Consider the following 16,652-nt stretch of genomic DNA (forward strand, 5'->3'; position numbering starts at 1 on the left):
GCACTTATAGAGTACATAGGATCGGTTGTACTCATACTGCACTCTGTATTTTTTGTACAGATACCGGAATAGGTCCCAACAATGCTGAGTGAGATTGGCCAGATTTTACTAGTTGAGGAGACTAGAGGTATAGCTGCACAACGTCCGCAACCCTAAAGTCTCCTTCTATGTTATCATTGCTATTTGTTTTGTTTTAGCGACCATTATTTTTGCCACTAAAACTCATTTTTATTGCCGCTAAAAGCATTTTTTGTTGTGGTGAAATTGTAAGGGGTGTTGAATAAAAAAGTGTGGTTCAATTTATTTATTTATTTTGTTAAATTTGAAGTTAAGTTTACTTTATACGAGTTGTGAACTCATTTTCACAATGTAAGAAAGTATGGATAGAGCCAGAATTTTAAGCTTATGAGTTATTTTCTTATTGTAGTAAGACACATGAAAAAAACATTTATAATAGGGATGGAGTTCCCTCGGAATGGGGTTGCCTTATTTAGTTATATTTGGGATGGAATTCCCATGGCATGGAGTTGCCTTATTTATTTATATTTGGGATGGCGTTCTCTAGGCATGGAGTTGCCTTATTTATTTATATTTGGGATAGAGTTTCCTGGGCTGGATTGGCCTTATACAGTACTGAGAGAATGAATGTCAGTTACTTTGTATATATTTTTGTGACCCACTTATATGTGTATCCCTGTTGGGAGATTTAAAGATGTGAGTCTGTGTATGTCACTTTATTTTTGTGCACCATTGAGGGCTATAAGTCCAAAAGCAAAAATGTATTATTTAATACAGTGGGTTTAATGTGTTTCGGAATAATTGATTCCAATTTTTATGAATTATACGCCCTACCGGTATGAGGGTTCATTATATGTTGTGAAAATCGTTTATGAAATATATTGAAAAGAAGAAATAAAGGAAATTGAAAATTTCAGTTGGCACAATGTGCAACAAAATTGTGATTTGGATTTGTGGACGAGATCCTCACATTTTTACATTCTATGAAATATTTAAACCGGTCTACAAGCCGCAGTGGAAGTTATGTAAGGACGAGGTCCTCGTGGTAAAATATTTATGAGTTTAAAAATTTTCCCTTTGTGAAATTAATTTGTACAATAATATTAATAGGGAGTCATGCCTGTTAGGCTTATTTGATAATTCTTGTATATTTTTCTATTCATATTTAGCCATTTTCATGGTGTAAACATTGAGTTTTAGCCTATGAGGTGAGTGCCTAGGTGGCGTTAAATATGACTCATTAATCCGAGTAAGTAATCATGAGGTCTTCATACCTCACATTCGGTTGTCAGTATTGTGAAAATTCGAAACGAGGTGATGGTTAATATGAGATTAATTGATGATGCTGGAAATAATTATGAACAACTTTTAAGACTAGAGATGTAGTGATGAGCATACATATGATGTGTCCTATGTCCTGATATCATTATGATAAGGCAATGCTGAGATTAATGTTATTGATATATACCCTGTGGTATTTTGTTGGGTTGTGGATATGTTGTTAGGAGTTGTTTAGGTATTACACTGGCAGGTGGATAGGCCCAATTACAAGGGAGATTCTGCCGAAATTTCTAAAAGATTTAGGAGTTAGTAAAATTTGGGGGATTGAGATTTGCAAAGGAAGAGAAAAATTATGTTATGTGTTTGAGGGCGAATGATCCTAAGCGGGGAATAATGTAGCACTCCAAAGAAAGTTTTGAATTACTTCAACACTAATGAAAAAATTTATATGTGCATAGGCACGAGTTGCTATAGCTAGTTGAGACTAATTTTTGTGCATTGTTGTGAGAAACCATGCACTTTGGAAATGATTGGAGAGTTAGGGACTTTGCTTTAAAGCTTATAAGAATGGAGAAAAGAAATAATCTCAATTGAGATGGTATTGTCGGACCCGTGTTAATTTGCGGGAATCTAAAATCACTTACAAGTATGTGTGCAAGATCATACTCAGTAATTTAAAGTCCTCAAAAAGATTCTTAGAACGTTCGAGGACGAACGTTTGTTTAAAAGGTGGAGAATGTACGACCCGACTTATCGTTTTAAGAATTTACGCCTCGTTCAGTGACTTAAGGTTTCGAGCAGCCTCGCGATATGTATATGACCCGCGTGTGTGGTCGAGTTTGATTTACGGATGATTCAGAGTGATTTGGGACACTTAGTCCCTAAGACGAAAGCTCAAGTCTTAGGATTTTGATCGTAGTCGGAAATGTGTGAAGACGACTCCGGAATTGAGTTTCGACAGTTTTGTTAGCTCTGTTGGGTGATTTTAGACTTAGGAGCGTGTCTGGACTGTGGATCTGAGGTCTATAGCCAATTTAGGCTTGAAATAATGAAAGTCAAATTTTTAGAAAATTAGACTGGAAGTGGACTTTTTGATATCAGGGTCGTAATGCAAATCCAAGAGTTGGAACAATTCCGTTATGTTATTTGGGACTTGCCTGCAAAATTTGACGTCATTCCGGGTTGGTTTGGTAGGTTTCGGCACGAGTTTTAGAAGTTGGAAGTTATTTAAAATCATAAGTTCGATTTGTGGTGCGATTTATATTTTCGGCATAATTTGATGTGATTTGAAATCACGACCGAGTCTGTGATATGTTATGGGACTGGTTGGTAAGATTGGACGGGGTCCCGAGGGGCTCTGTGTGTTTCGGGGTGGTTTCGGACCAAAGTGTAGTTGTTTGGACTGTTGTTTCTAAACTCTTGTTTCCTTCTTCGCGAATGCGAAGGGAAACCCGCGTTCACGAAGATGAATTTGAGGGGCTGATGATTTGTCCTTCGCGAACGCGAAGATGTGAACGCTAACGTGAAGAAGGAGCATGGCAAGCCTTCTCGAACACGGCCAAGGCAACGCGAATGCGAAGAAGAAAAGAAGATGGGGGTCTGGGGTCGCTTGGCCTTCGCAAAAACGAATCGTGGAACGCGAAGGAGTTGGTCAGCTGGTCATCGCGAACACGAGGAGGACTTCGCGAACGCGAAAAGGAAATGATGGGGCAGAAATAGTTGGCCTTCGCGAACGCGACTAGGATGTCGCGAACGCGATGAAGGATTTGAGGCAGTTGGGTTTTGGCCTTCGCGAACGTGAAGCAATGGTCGCGATCACGTAGAAGGCCTATCTGGGCAGATTTAAAAGTCCCAAAAATGGGGGTTTGAGTTCATAACTCAAAATCTAATTTGGAGCTCGGTAGAAGGCGATTTTTGGAGAGATTCTTGCGTGGGTGTTTGGGGTAAGTGATTCTTATCCAGTTTTGATTAATTTCCATATATTCAGTTAGAATTCGTGACTCAGTACTACCAGTCTTGGGAGGTTGTATATTCATATTTATTCCGCTGTTAGTTTTAGTTACTTATTTAAAAAAAATATTTTAATGGCTTCAAAGTGTAATAGAAATCGGCTTACCTAGTCTTAGCGACTATGTGCCATCACGACGCCTGTGGTAGAATTTTGGGTCGTGAAATTAGGTTTGTTATTTATTGAGTACATGGGGTAGATTCTACTCATACTACACATTTGCATCTTCCGTGCAGATTTTGGATGTTGATGCTATTGTACATGGCGGGAGCTGGATCTGAAGATGTACTTACTTTCCGGTCATAGTTGCCTCTTATTCATGGCAGCTTTAGAATTTTAATTTGTTCTTTCAAACAGATGACGTATTTTTATTTCACACCTGCTTTTTAAATTCTAATCTTAGAAGCTCGTGAATTGTACAACCAATTATTAAGGAGTGTATTAGATTCAGTTAAATACTAATTGAATTGGATATTTGTAAATTAACTTACCTAACGGGTTGGGTTAGGTGATATCACGGCTAGTTCAATTTGGGGTCGTGACACTTCTATGTAGTAATTGTTACTTGTCATTTAATTACTCTTGTATTAGATTGTACGTCCCTTCCATGACTTCATTCTTAGTTGCTACTTGCCAATACTTGCATACCTAAATTGTCACATGCTTCACTTGCCTTATTGTTTTGTAATATTTGTTGCATTCTATAATTGTGAATTCCATTGCATGAGTTGTATAATTGATAGATACCAACGAATTGGTAAAGTTGAGACTTCGAGATGTTCAGATTCTTGATTTATTATATGGTTCCTTATTGCCTTATAAATTTACCCCCTTGATGTAGAAATTCTTGTAAATTTAGTTATTGAATTGTTTATGTTGATTGAAATGGTTTGGGGAGCGGGTTGCACGCCACAACGGAAACTGAAAGATAATGAATTAAAATGGTGGAATAAGGACAGATTATAATATTGACAGATGAAGATATGGTGGGATCGGGTTGCACGCCGCAACGGATTATATATGTGGTACTTGTTTGTGATTGTTGGATTTGCATCGGTATTGTAACGAGGTTATGAGACTTGTTATTCTACGCTCTTTGGTAGTTATATTTCGATTTCATTTTCATGAGTTAGTTTCTTTGCTTCTTCTTCTTTTTTTGTGTGGTGTAAAGAAAAATATTATTAATCTCCAACCAAACCAGAATTACATTCAAACATATGTACAAACTAGAAGAAATCCTTCTAGTCGCAAAATCAGCTATCTATCTTTTTGCTATATATGTTTTCTATCCATTCCCTACTTCTTCTCCCTTCTTTCCTAGTATTATTCATGCTTAGTCTAACTCTGCATTCTTGTTGAATCAGTTTGCACACCAACACTGGACTTGGTACTTTACCATTCCACATTGCATCATTTCTAGCTTGCCATATCTTGTACACCAATGCTGCCAACACTGATGTGATCAATTTTCTGCACATTTTTCCTTTGACACTTCTTGTTATCCTTGGCCATTTTCCATCAATGCCTAATACATTTTCCCTCATTCCAATCCACTCCTTCAGAAGTTTTAAGCATTCTTCTAAGAAATGACACTCAAAGAATAAATGTTGCAATGTTTCTGTGCCTCCCCCATATATTCCACATCTTGGTTCTTGTGCACACTCCCATTTTCCCCAATATTTCCCTTGTCAACAATCTTTTATGTATTGCCAACCAATATATAAAACTATGATTTGGAATATTCACTAAATTCCAAATCCATTTAGCCCAAGGCCAATTGTTCATCTCCCATTTCCTCCATGTATATCCTTTTGTATAGAATATCTTCCTCCCATTTGTTGCCATTCATTCCATATATATCCATCCTTAAACTTTTCTTTTACACTACATATTCTCTTCCAATACCAACTACAATCAGTTGGAGGTTGATATTGTTTCCAGCATGCCCCTTTAATGTATATATGATCCACCCATTTCACCCCTAGATTATATGCCTTTTGAGCTATATTCCACACATACTTAGCTATTGCTGCCTCATTCCATGTCACATAGTCCTTTATCCCTAATCCTCCTTTGTTCTTTGGTATACAAACTATATCTCAAGCAATCAATGAAACTCTGTTTGTCTGTTCCCTCCCATCCCATAGAAAATTTCTACATACTGCAGTAATTCTTTTCAGCACATCTTTTGGAAGTATGAAAATTGATGACGAGTATGTATGCAACTGTAATAACACTAAATCTATTAGCTGAACTCTCCCAGCATAAAATACATTTCTGGAACTCCATGCCTTTATTCTTGCAGTCATTTTATCAACTAGCACTTCACAATCTATGCTGGACAGTTTCTTTGCTGAAATTGGTACTCCCAAGTATCTAAAAGGCAGCTTCCCTTTCTGATAACCAGTTACCTCGGAAAAGTCTTCCAAATCCCGCTTTTGCATATTAGCACTGAAAATGTTTGACTTCCCTGCATTTGTACTCAAACCAGAGGCCTTTGAGAAAGCCTGCATCCTTCTTAATAGAAGCATTACTGATTGATAGTTACATTTACAAAATAACAATACATCATCTGCAAAACACAGATGATTCAATTTTAGACCTTTACACTTGGTGTGATATCCAAACTCCTTCATTTCTGCTACTTTGCTCAGAATTCTTGTCATATACTACATACATATTACAAATAATAGAGGTGAGATTGGATCCCCCTGTCGTAAACCTCTTTCCCCTTTTATATTACCATATAGTCCTCCATTCAATGCAATGCTATATATTGTTGTAGTTATAGATGCCATAATCCACTTAATGAATCTTTGAGGGAAATTTAATGCATGAAGCATTTCTTCCACAAAAGTCCATTCCACCGAATCATACGCCTTTTTAAGACCAATATTTATCAAACAACTCTGAGTTGTATTCTTCTTGTTATATAACCTCACCAGATCTTTACAAATCAATATATTTTAGACTATGGTTCTACCTGCAACAAAGGAACTCCGGCTGTCAGAAATCAGCTTAGGCGGCACCAATCTTAAGCTATTGCACATAATGTTTTATATCACCTTATACAATGTGTTACATCCTGCAATAGGTCTGTAGTCTCCCACATTTATAGCACGAGAGATCTTAAGTATCACAGTTATCACTGTATGGTTCAACACTTTCAATATTTCACTTGTTCGAAAGAATTCTAGTACTACATCCACAATATCTTTCCCCACCACATCCCAGCTGTCTTTAAAACATTTACTACCATAGCCATCTGGCCCTAGTGACTTGTCTCCATTGATTTCCCATAAAGCTCTTTTTACCTCATTATCTATGAATTCTGCTTCTAACATTTCCCTATCTTCTGCTATTATTATTGGCCTATGTCTCACCAGACCACTATTTATATGCTCTCTTTCCTTATTGCTTGTGTCCAGTAATCTAGTGTAAAAGTTAATAAATGCTTTAGCAATTGCATCCATCTCTGTTCTGTGAACTCCTTCTGAATCATTTACTGAGAATACTCTATTCATATTCCTTCTAGCCTTCATCATACTGTGAAAATACTTAGTATTTAGATCCCCTTGTTCCACCCACTTCACTTTACATTTTTGACTTAGATACTAATTCCTAGCATCTTTCAAACTCTTATACTTCCTGATTAAACTTGCTTCTTCCTCTTGCAATTGTTGGTTCTAAGGTTTATGCTGCAATCTTTGGTGGCTTATCATTAACTCTTCCTGTACTTGATCTGTCTGCTTCCCTACCAATTCATACATTTTGGTTCCCTTTTTAGTTGTCCTCCATCCTTGCTTAACCTTGTCCTTATAGTCTAGTGCCAATCTCCACATATTAAAATATCTGAAAATATATTGCTTCTTTTGATCTCCTGCCCATCTTATTATAGCTGGACAATGATCAAAAGTCCCTTTATTTCTATAATAGACCTCTGAATCTGGAAGAGCCAATATCCATTCATTATTCACCAGCACCCTATCAATCTTACTATATACTCTATCAGATCGACCCTACTTATTATTCCATGTAAATAAAGCCCCTGAAGATTTCATATCCTGCAAAGTACATTCATCAACACACTGTTCGAACTCTCTTATTTCTGACAATGTAACTGGGCACCCAATCCTTTCATCTATGTGTAAAACACAGTTAAAATCCCCCATGACTGCCCAAGGTTCTGCCATATGATCATTCCCATAATTTTCTTCCATGTCCTATTTTCTTGTTATTATTGTTGTGTACAAGTTATTATTAGTGGCTCGCCTTAGCCGTGCCACTACTTCTTCAAGGTTAGGCTCGGCATTTATAGAGTACATAGGATCGGTTGTACTCATACTATACTCTTCACTTCTTGTGCAGATACCGGAATAGGTCCCAACAGCGATGAGTGAGATTGGCCAGATTTTACTAGTTGAGGAGACTTGAGTAGTTGCACAAGAGTTGCACAACCATGAAGTCTCCTTCTATGTTATCGTTGCTGTTTATTTTGTTTTAGCGACCATTATTGTTGCCACTAAAACTCATTTTTATTGCCGCTAAAAGCCTTTTTTGTTGTGGTGAAATTGCAAGGGGTGTTGAATAAAAAAGTGTGGTTCAATTTATTTATTTATTTTGTTAAATTTGAAGTTCAGTTTACTTTATACGAGTTGTGAACTCATTTTCACAATGTAAGAACGTATGGATAGAGCCAGAATTTGAAGCTTATGAATTATTTTCTTATTGTGTTTTCTTCTTTTATTTGTTATAATATTCTGGCTTTTTATTAATCCAAGAGTACACCAATTATCTAAGTAGTAGAAGTCGTAGAATCTTTTATTATAATTCAGAATAAGGTAATAAAGATGGATCATAAATAAGATCAAATGCATTTACAACAAGCTCACTCTTATCATAGAGAAAGAGTGATTTTATTAGAAAATCATAAAGACAAACACAACAAAGATGCAAAATAGATAACATAAAGGCCACTGGGTAGAGATCTATCCAATTAGTTTGGACGAATATCGAAGCCCTTAACGATGATGCCAGATTTCCATGTGCCGTTATTGATTTCCATCAACCTCATTTCGACTTCACCATCCTCTCCTAAGTTGTTGAAAAACTCACCAAGCTTGATTTCTAACCAGCCATCACTTCGGAGATGTGGGAACCGGCCAAGTTCTCCTGGTAATTCCTTTTTCTTCGAGATGAAAACAGTGGTACCCTCAATGCCAGAGCCCTCCGCCACTTCGTTCACAAATCTTAGCGATGCTGTGGCTCGTTCAAGTTCACGAGTGTTATCTGTTAACTTGAACACTAAATATACAGCATAACTAGTCTTTCGAATAAGATTTTTTGTCTCGATCTTTCCATAAATGTCAAGCCAAGCTACCCTACGAAGCTCCGCTACTTCAATACTGTAGTACAAAATGTTGAGATCGGATTAAAATATATTTCTCATTTTAAGTAAATTTACAGAGAGATAGTTAAAGAGAGACAGACTTAGGATCAACAGTTTTCCATGTCTTGCGGCTATCCACTGGCCTTGCTGATTAAATACAATATATTAACACTTGATCAGTTGTTACGTAATTTTCAATTATGAAAGTAAACACAAGAAAGAAGGAGTAAGAATATATCAACGAGAAGAATAACTTACCATCTTTCTTGTATTGCTATATATGATATGATGCTGGCTCTTTATATCTTTTTAGTTGGCTATACTCCCTTTTGCTTCGTCCTGATATTTATAGAGCATTAACTGGACTCCAAAATTTGTCACCATAGTACTATAGTAGGTGCGTTAATAAGAACAATTGTTTTACTTGAATGTTAAAAACGTGTCTATTGGCAATCCCTTTGTAATAGGGCTCATTCTGCCATTGTTGAAACAGATAAGGTTGTCATTTTAGGACCATTTGGATAATCTTGAAAAGAGATGTCAAGTTGCACATATATTATTTAGTCACTATTGTATTTTTTGGGACCAAAGGGTAAATACAAAATAAACCAACATAGTTGGCGCCCGTTTGACCCATCTTAAGACCCATATTACCAGACACAAAAGCTTAAAACGCATCGGCAAACTAGATTAAAAAAAAAAGGTATTGTTTAAAAGATTAACTACAAAACCATCTTTTTTTCAACGATCCCTAACCCCTCACATCCCAAAATATATAACAAGAAGTTCAACTTTAGGATATAGTAGGTCTAAATCTATTGGATGTTAGTAGCCCCGCTGTTGATTTCGTATGTGTCTAGATGCCTTGGATAGTTCCAGCTAGTGTTTATGAATTTGTTTCTCGATTGAACGGGTCCCAGGTGAGTTTCGGACCACCCGAAGCATGCTTGAGGTGGCTGATGTTAATGGTGTCCAGTGTGCTTCGTGATCACGGAGCACACTCGCGTTCGCGAAGAAGGGGGTGCGGAATTGCATTCACGGAAGGGGCTGGGTCCTTAGCCTTCGCGTTCGCGGAGGAGCTGTTCGCGTTCGCGATGAAGGCGAGGCAGAGTCCTTCGCGATCGAGTGACTCCTGTCGGGTTCGCGATAATGGATTACTGGCTATGGCAGTTTTGTGTTTCGCGAATGCGAAATATGGGTCGCGTTTACAAATTGTATCACTGGAAGGGTTATTTTAAGTTCTATTTCAGGACTTAGCTAAATAAAATTCTAAATTTTGAGTTTAGGAGAACGAGAGGAGAAATTTTTAAGATGGATTCTACTATAATCTTGGAAATAAGTAATTTTCACTTGTATTTGATAAACTTTGAGTCCAAATGCTCAAACACTGCAAGTCTCCAACAACTTGGAAAATGCAAAAATACTAATGCAACCAAGAGATCTAATTCACGAATAACTTAGATTCAGTACACATATATAATTTAGATAATCTTTCCGAGATGTGAATTTCTTTGGTTAGTCATCCTTCATCGTAACGAAGCAAAGAGCAGTTTTAACAGAGTTGATTTCTCATAAGGTCACTGAGCTAATGGAAATTAGTTTAAAAAGTAACTTTGCTTTGTTTTGTAATTGGACAAGCCACTCATTTTTTTAACACGACACATAAACATACAATGAGAAATCACAAAAATTTATACAACTATCAGCGGCAGGCAAAGTTTATAATAAACTAGGAGTTCATTTGAACCCATTAGTTTTTTAGATTAAAATAATTATTTAGGATAGTCTAGATATGAAAAATATACGTGCACTCAATAGAAAGATATTGACATAACAAGAGTGAGTTAAAGGCTCTTGCTCTTGAATGAAAAAAACGAGTTTGCTGAGTATAAACGGACTCTTATTTGGTTATGCCATATGGAAATAGACTACGGTGTACATTTGGGACCATTTGGACCACTCGTCTTTCACGAGCATTAATTTTTGTCTTATTATTTGAAAAAATTAAATTTATTTTTTTGTTATTCGAAGTTGAGCAATTTATCTTTAAACTTGTAATAACATACAATTAAGTGCTTCGAGCTACTTGCAATGACGGTAGAAAGTCGATTTTCTTTTAAATTTTATGAAAAGTTTGCATAACGCATGTATTTCATGCATTATGTATGATGAGTTGGGCAAATGCTTTCGTGCGTTATAAATATTTTAGTCACATTAAGGTTTTAATACTTATTTTCGTCTTAAGAATAGTATTTTTGCGTCATTTTGGTTCTAGATTTCATGTATTTTTATGGTGGCTATATTGTTGATAAGCAACTTGACTTGCAACTTAAAAAGGAAAACGACAACCTTAAATTAAGGTCTGTACATTGTTTTGTACATTTTTCGTTTGGATTTTGTTTGAGGTGTGTGTTATGGCATCTATTAGGTATCTACTTTTTTTAATCCTGTGTCGACTTATGACTGAATTGCCAGTCTAAATGTCAAATAACAAAAGTAGTGTTATTAAAGGGAAACTTCACTAGTATTGCAACTACCAAGGTTTAAATAATCTCTAACTTCTTGAAATTTTGAGAGAGCGCACACCAAGTTTAACCTCATGACACTAATCTTACTCGTGATTCGCAATATTGCTGTCACCGCCCAAAAAACTCACCACATGCATCATGATGGCACTTAGTCTCTAAGACTAGGTAAGCCGATTTTAATAAAATATCAAGCCATTTGTTTTATATAGATAATCGAAACCAACAACATAAATAATTATAACAACCTCACAAGACTGGTAATATTGGGTCATGAACTCTAACTGAATATATGAAATGATCTCAAGGATCGAATATACAATACTGTTCGAATAATAATTAACATTCACTACACCATTTTAGGCCTCTAGCCAGCCCTAAGTAGTGTGGCCTAAGATGCCAAGAAGTGTAGCATTGGGTCAAATCCAACACTTTACGGCCTTACGCAACTCTTTTAGGGGTGGCCAAAAGTACCGTAACCTTTAACTATTGGCCACGCTTTGTAGGTGTTGCTTTAGAAGCCACACTTTAAAAGTGTGGCAGATACGGTACAAAGGCCGCAATTATATTTTCTCATATAGCCATGCTTTTATGACATAAGGTGTCACGACCCAATCTCATCAATAGGTCGTGATGGCGCCCAACATTACAGCTAGGCAAGCCAACTAATAAATTAAACGTATTTCAATCATTCTTTAAATATTTTCCAAGTAATTCTACTCTTTTTCCTAGCAATATTAATGAAAATAGAAAAGATACTGATAATGTAAATCCAAGAAAATAATACAAATCCAAATTCTACCAGTGTGTGTGCCAAGATCTGGTGTCACAACTGTATGAGCATCTAATAGATTATACAAAAATTATAAATAATGTCTAGAATAAAATAGACAGAATAAAAATTCAGGAAGAGGCACTAGTTGCTGCAAAACGGCTCAGAAAGCAGCTCACCACTATGCTCCGGATAACGCGGGTGCGCGCTGATAGGTCCAACTATAACACCTCTCTTAGGTCCTACACAAAAAGTGCAGCAAGTATTGTATGAGTACGTAAACAACGTGTACCCAGTAAGTATCAAGCCTAATCTCGAAGGGGTAGAGACGAGATGGCCGACTTTGACACTCACTATGGGTCAATAATAACAATTATAATAAAACTAGAATATCTAAATTAACATGATTCATAGAGTTAACAATAATTTTATTTAATTAGCAAAAAAATTAAAATCCTTCAAATGCAATAATTTTCAATATATTAATTAAATCCACAAGCTGTAATTAAAAATATCAAGGCATCGAGTAATTATTATTAGGCACGATTTCTGCCGAGGTCGTACGGCCTGATCTAGAGTGTCGTGTACACTGCCGAAGGACGTGTGGCGCAATCCACAGATGCATCTATCGTGCCGAGACGTTCGGCCCGCTCCACAAGAAGGGAGGACATTTTATTATGTACCTCCGGAAGGAGAGTATATTTATTATAGGATCAATCCGAGATAATGAACAATTTCTTTTAACAATTAATTAATTAAACAGAAAATTTAATCATATGAGATTTTCATCTTTTAATAATTTTTCCTAACAATTCACAATATATATATATATATATATATATATATATATATATATATATATATCAAATAATTAATTAAGTAAAGAATACAATTTATACACGCAATTCATGATTTTAGTCCTAAATTACCCGGACATTAGCATAAATAGTAGTTACGTACCGACTCTCGTCACTTCGTGCATACGTAACCACCACAATTAGCAACAATTATTAATTTGATCACCTATGAGGTAATTTCCTCCTCACAAGATTAGACAAGAGGCTTACCTTCTCTCGAAGTCCACTTTCGGATCAAAATATCGCGTAACAACCTCAATTCGGTGCCGAAAAATACGAAACTATCCAAAAGTTATATAAAATAATTAATACATGTTCAATAATTCGAATTTAGGCTATTAAATAAATTACCCAACCCAAAATGGTAAAATTCCTAAAATTCACCCCGGCCCCACGTGCCCGGATTCCGAAAATTCTCGGATGAAAACGTAACCCATAATATCAAGAACTCAAATATATAATTTCTATCCAATTCCATAACTATTTTCGTGGTAAAAATCTCATTTTTATACAAATATCGGTTTTTCCTCTAACCCTTGATATCCAAGATTTACAAGTTATAATCTACCCATAATCTATGTATTTAACTAAAAGTATGTAGAATTAACTTACCTTCAAGTTGCTAGTTGAAATCCCCTCTCAAAAAGCTCCAAAATCGCTCAAGGATGGAAGAAATGAGGTTAAAAATTGTGCAATCCCGGTTTTAAGACATTCTGTCCGGAATAGTAGGCTCCTTCTTCGTGCACGTGACCCTTGTCTCGCGTTCACGAAGCACAAAAATGTGCTGCCCAACTATACTCTTCGCGAACGTGAGACTCCTCCCGCAAACGCGATGCGCTGCCAAACTTGGCCTTCCCGAACGCGAAGCTTTAATGCCCGATACCCCGCCTGGCCTCACCCTTCTACGCGAGCGCGAAAGCCTTCACGCGTTCGCGATGCACACTGCCATTACCCTTCGCGAACGCAGTCCATTCTTCACGAAAGCGAAGTAAAAAATCTCGCATGCTCCAATTTTCCCTTCGCGGACGCGAGACCTCTCTCGTGAACGCGAAGAAGGAAACCGGAACTAGAAAATCTGGTTTCTCAGATTTAGCTCCGGACGGTCCGAAACACACTCGAGCCCCTCGGGACCCCTCCAAAGGCATAAACAAGTGTGTAATCATAATACAGACCTATTAGAACTCTCGAAACGCGTAAAATAACAACAAATCCAAGAATCACACCCCGAAATCAAATTGGATCAAACTTTGAACTTCAAGTTTTCCAAATTCTCCGAATGCGCCGAACCATACTTAGACTACTCAGAATGACACCAAAATTTGCATGCAAGTCTTAAAAGACATAATGGAGATATGAAAATTTTCAGAACTTTATTCCGACCCCGATATCAAAAAGTCAACTCCCCGGTTAAACTTTCGAACTTAAATTCTTGTTTTAGCCATTTCAAGCCTAATTTAACTACGGACTTCCATTCGAACTTAAATTCTTGTTTTAGCCATTTCAAGCCTAATTTAACTACGGACTTCCAAATAAAATTCCGAACACGCTCTTAAATAAACAAATCCCCATATGGAGCTATTGTAACCATCAAATCCCGATTCCAAGGTCGTTTACTCAAAATATTGACCAAAGTCAAACTTAGCATTTTACGGCCAAATTAAGGAATCAAGTGTTCGGATTTCAACACGAACACTTCCAAATACCGAACCAACCATCCCCGCAAGTCATAAATTACTAAAAGCACATACAAGGAGTTTTATTTAGGGGAACGGGTATTCTAAAAGTCAAAATGACCGATTGGGTCATTACATTCTCCACCTCTTAAACAAACGTTCGTCCTCGAACGAGTTTAGAATTGTACATGGAGTGCCGAATAAGTGTGGATATCTACTCCGTATGTTTTATCTAGTTGAACTGTGCTGAAGTCTAGTTGAACTTTTATCTATTATCTAGTTGAACTGTGCTGAAGTCTAACACATATGATAGGTCGACATGATACTTCCGGAGCATTGATACATGAAAAAACGGATGAACTCATGATAGATTGGGAGTCAAGGCAAGCTCATAAGAAACCTCCCCAACTCGTCTCAACACCTCAAATGGGCCTATAAACCTTGGGCTCAATTTTCCCTTTTTCCCAAATCTCATGATTCCCTTCATCGGCGAAACTTTCAAAAGAACTTTTTCACCCACCATAAATGATAAATCATGTGCTTTCTGATCCGCATAACGCTTCTGTTTGGACTGTGCAGTACGAAGTCGCTCCTGAATCAACTTTACCTTTTCCAAGTCATCTTTCACCAAATCAGTATCATATAATTTAGCCTCACCGGTCTCAAACCATCCGATGGGCGAACGACATCGCCGACTATATAAAGCCTCAAATGGAGCCATTTCGATGCTGGATTGGTAACTGTTATTATAAGCAACCTCGGCGAAAGGCAAGAAACGATCCCACTAGCCTCCAAAGTCAATCACATATTCCATGAGCATATCCTCCAAAATATGAATTGTCCGCTCTTACTACCCGTCGATCTGCGAATGAAAGGTTGTGCTAAGCTCTACACGGGTCCCCAATTCACTCTGTACTGCTCTCCAAAAATGTGAAGTAAACTGAGGGCTTCTATCTGATATGATAGTAATTGGCACACTGTGAAACCAAACTATCACCTGAATATAAATCTGGGCCAACCTTTATGAAGTAAACATAGTCAGAACCGGAATGAAGTGTGCCGACTTGGTCAACTTGTCGACAATGACCCAAATTGCATAAAACTTCTGCAAGGTCCGAGGCGACCCAACTACAAAGTTCATAGTGATGCTTTCCCAATTCCACTCTGGTATAGTCATTTCATGAAGTAGGACACCTGGCCTCTGGTGCTCATATTTAACTTGCTGACAATTTAGACACCTAGATACATACTAAACTATATCCTTTTTCATTCGTCGCCACCAATAATACTGTCTCAGGGTCACGATACATCTTCGTAGCACCTGGATGAATAGAATACCAAGAACTGTGTGCCTCCTCCAGGATCTTTTTCCTTAGTTCATCCACATTAGGAACACATAGATGATCCTGGAGTCGCAGAACACCATCCACGCCAATAGTAACTTCCTTGGCACCACCTCGTAGTACCGTTTCTCAAAGAACCATTAAGTGTGGATCATCATACTGACGAGCCTTGATCTTCTCAAATAGTGAAGACTGAGATAAAACACATGCAAGAACTCGGTTGGTCTCTAAAACGTCCAATATCACAAGTCGGTTAGCCCAGGATTGAATATCCAACGCTAATGGCCTCTCCTCTGCTGCAATTAAAGCCAAACTACCCATACTCTCCGCCTTTCTACTCAAGGCGTCTGCAACCACATTTGCTTTGCCCGGATAATACAAGATAGTAATATCATAATCTTTTAGTAACTCAAGTCATCTGTGTTGTCTCAAATTTAGATCACTCTACTTGAACAAATGCTGCAAACTATGATGATCAGTGTAAACTTCACAAGACACCCCATATAGATAATGCCTCCAAATCTTAAGAGCGTGAACAATCGCAGCTAACTCCAAATGATGTACCAGATAATTCTTCTCGTGGGGCTTCAGCTGACGTGAAGCATATGCAATAACTCGCCCTTCCTACATTAATACATAACCCAAGCCAACGCGTGAAACGTCACAATACACTATATACATCGCCGAACCGGAAGGCAACACTAACACTGGTGTTGTAGTCAATGTTGTCTTGAGCTTCTGAAAGCTCACCTCATACTGAATCGGACCATCGGAACTTTGCACCCT

The 16,652-nt window shown here is 37.3% G+C and overlaps 1 long non-coding RNA gene across 1 annotated transcript; it reads right to left on the reverse strand.

Moving 5' to 3' along the window:
- Positions 1-8,183: 8,183 nt before the first annotated feature.
- LOC138900855 (uncharacterized) lies at positions 8,184-9,084 on the reverse strand. The gene is made up of 3 exons (XR_011412161.1): positions 8,955-9,084; positions 8,798-8,843; positions 8,184-8,712 (listed from the first exon to the last, which is right to left on the reverse strand). It is a non-coding gene; the product is annotated as an uncharacterized lncRNA (long non-coding RNA).
- Between the last annotated feature and the right edge of the window lie 7,568 nt (positions 9,085-16,652).

The sequence above is a fragment of the Nicotiana tomentosiformis genome, chromosome 11, assembly GCF_000390325.3.
Source record: "Nicotiana tomentosiformis chromosome 11, ASM39032v3, whole genome shotgun sequence".
NCBI classification, from domain to species: Eukaryota; Viridiplantae; Streptophyta; class Magnoliopsida; order Solanales; family Solanaceae; genus Nicotiana; species Nicotiana tomentosiformis.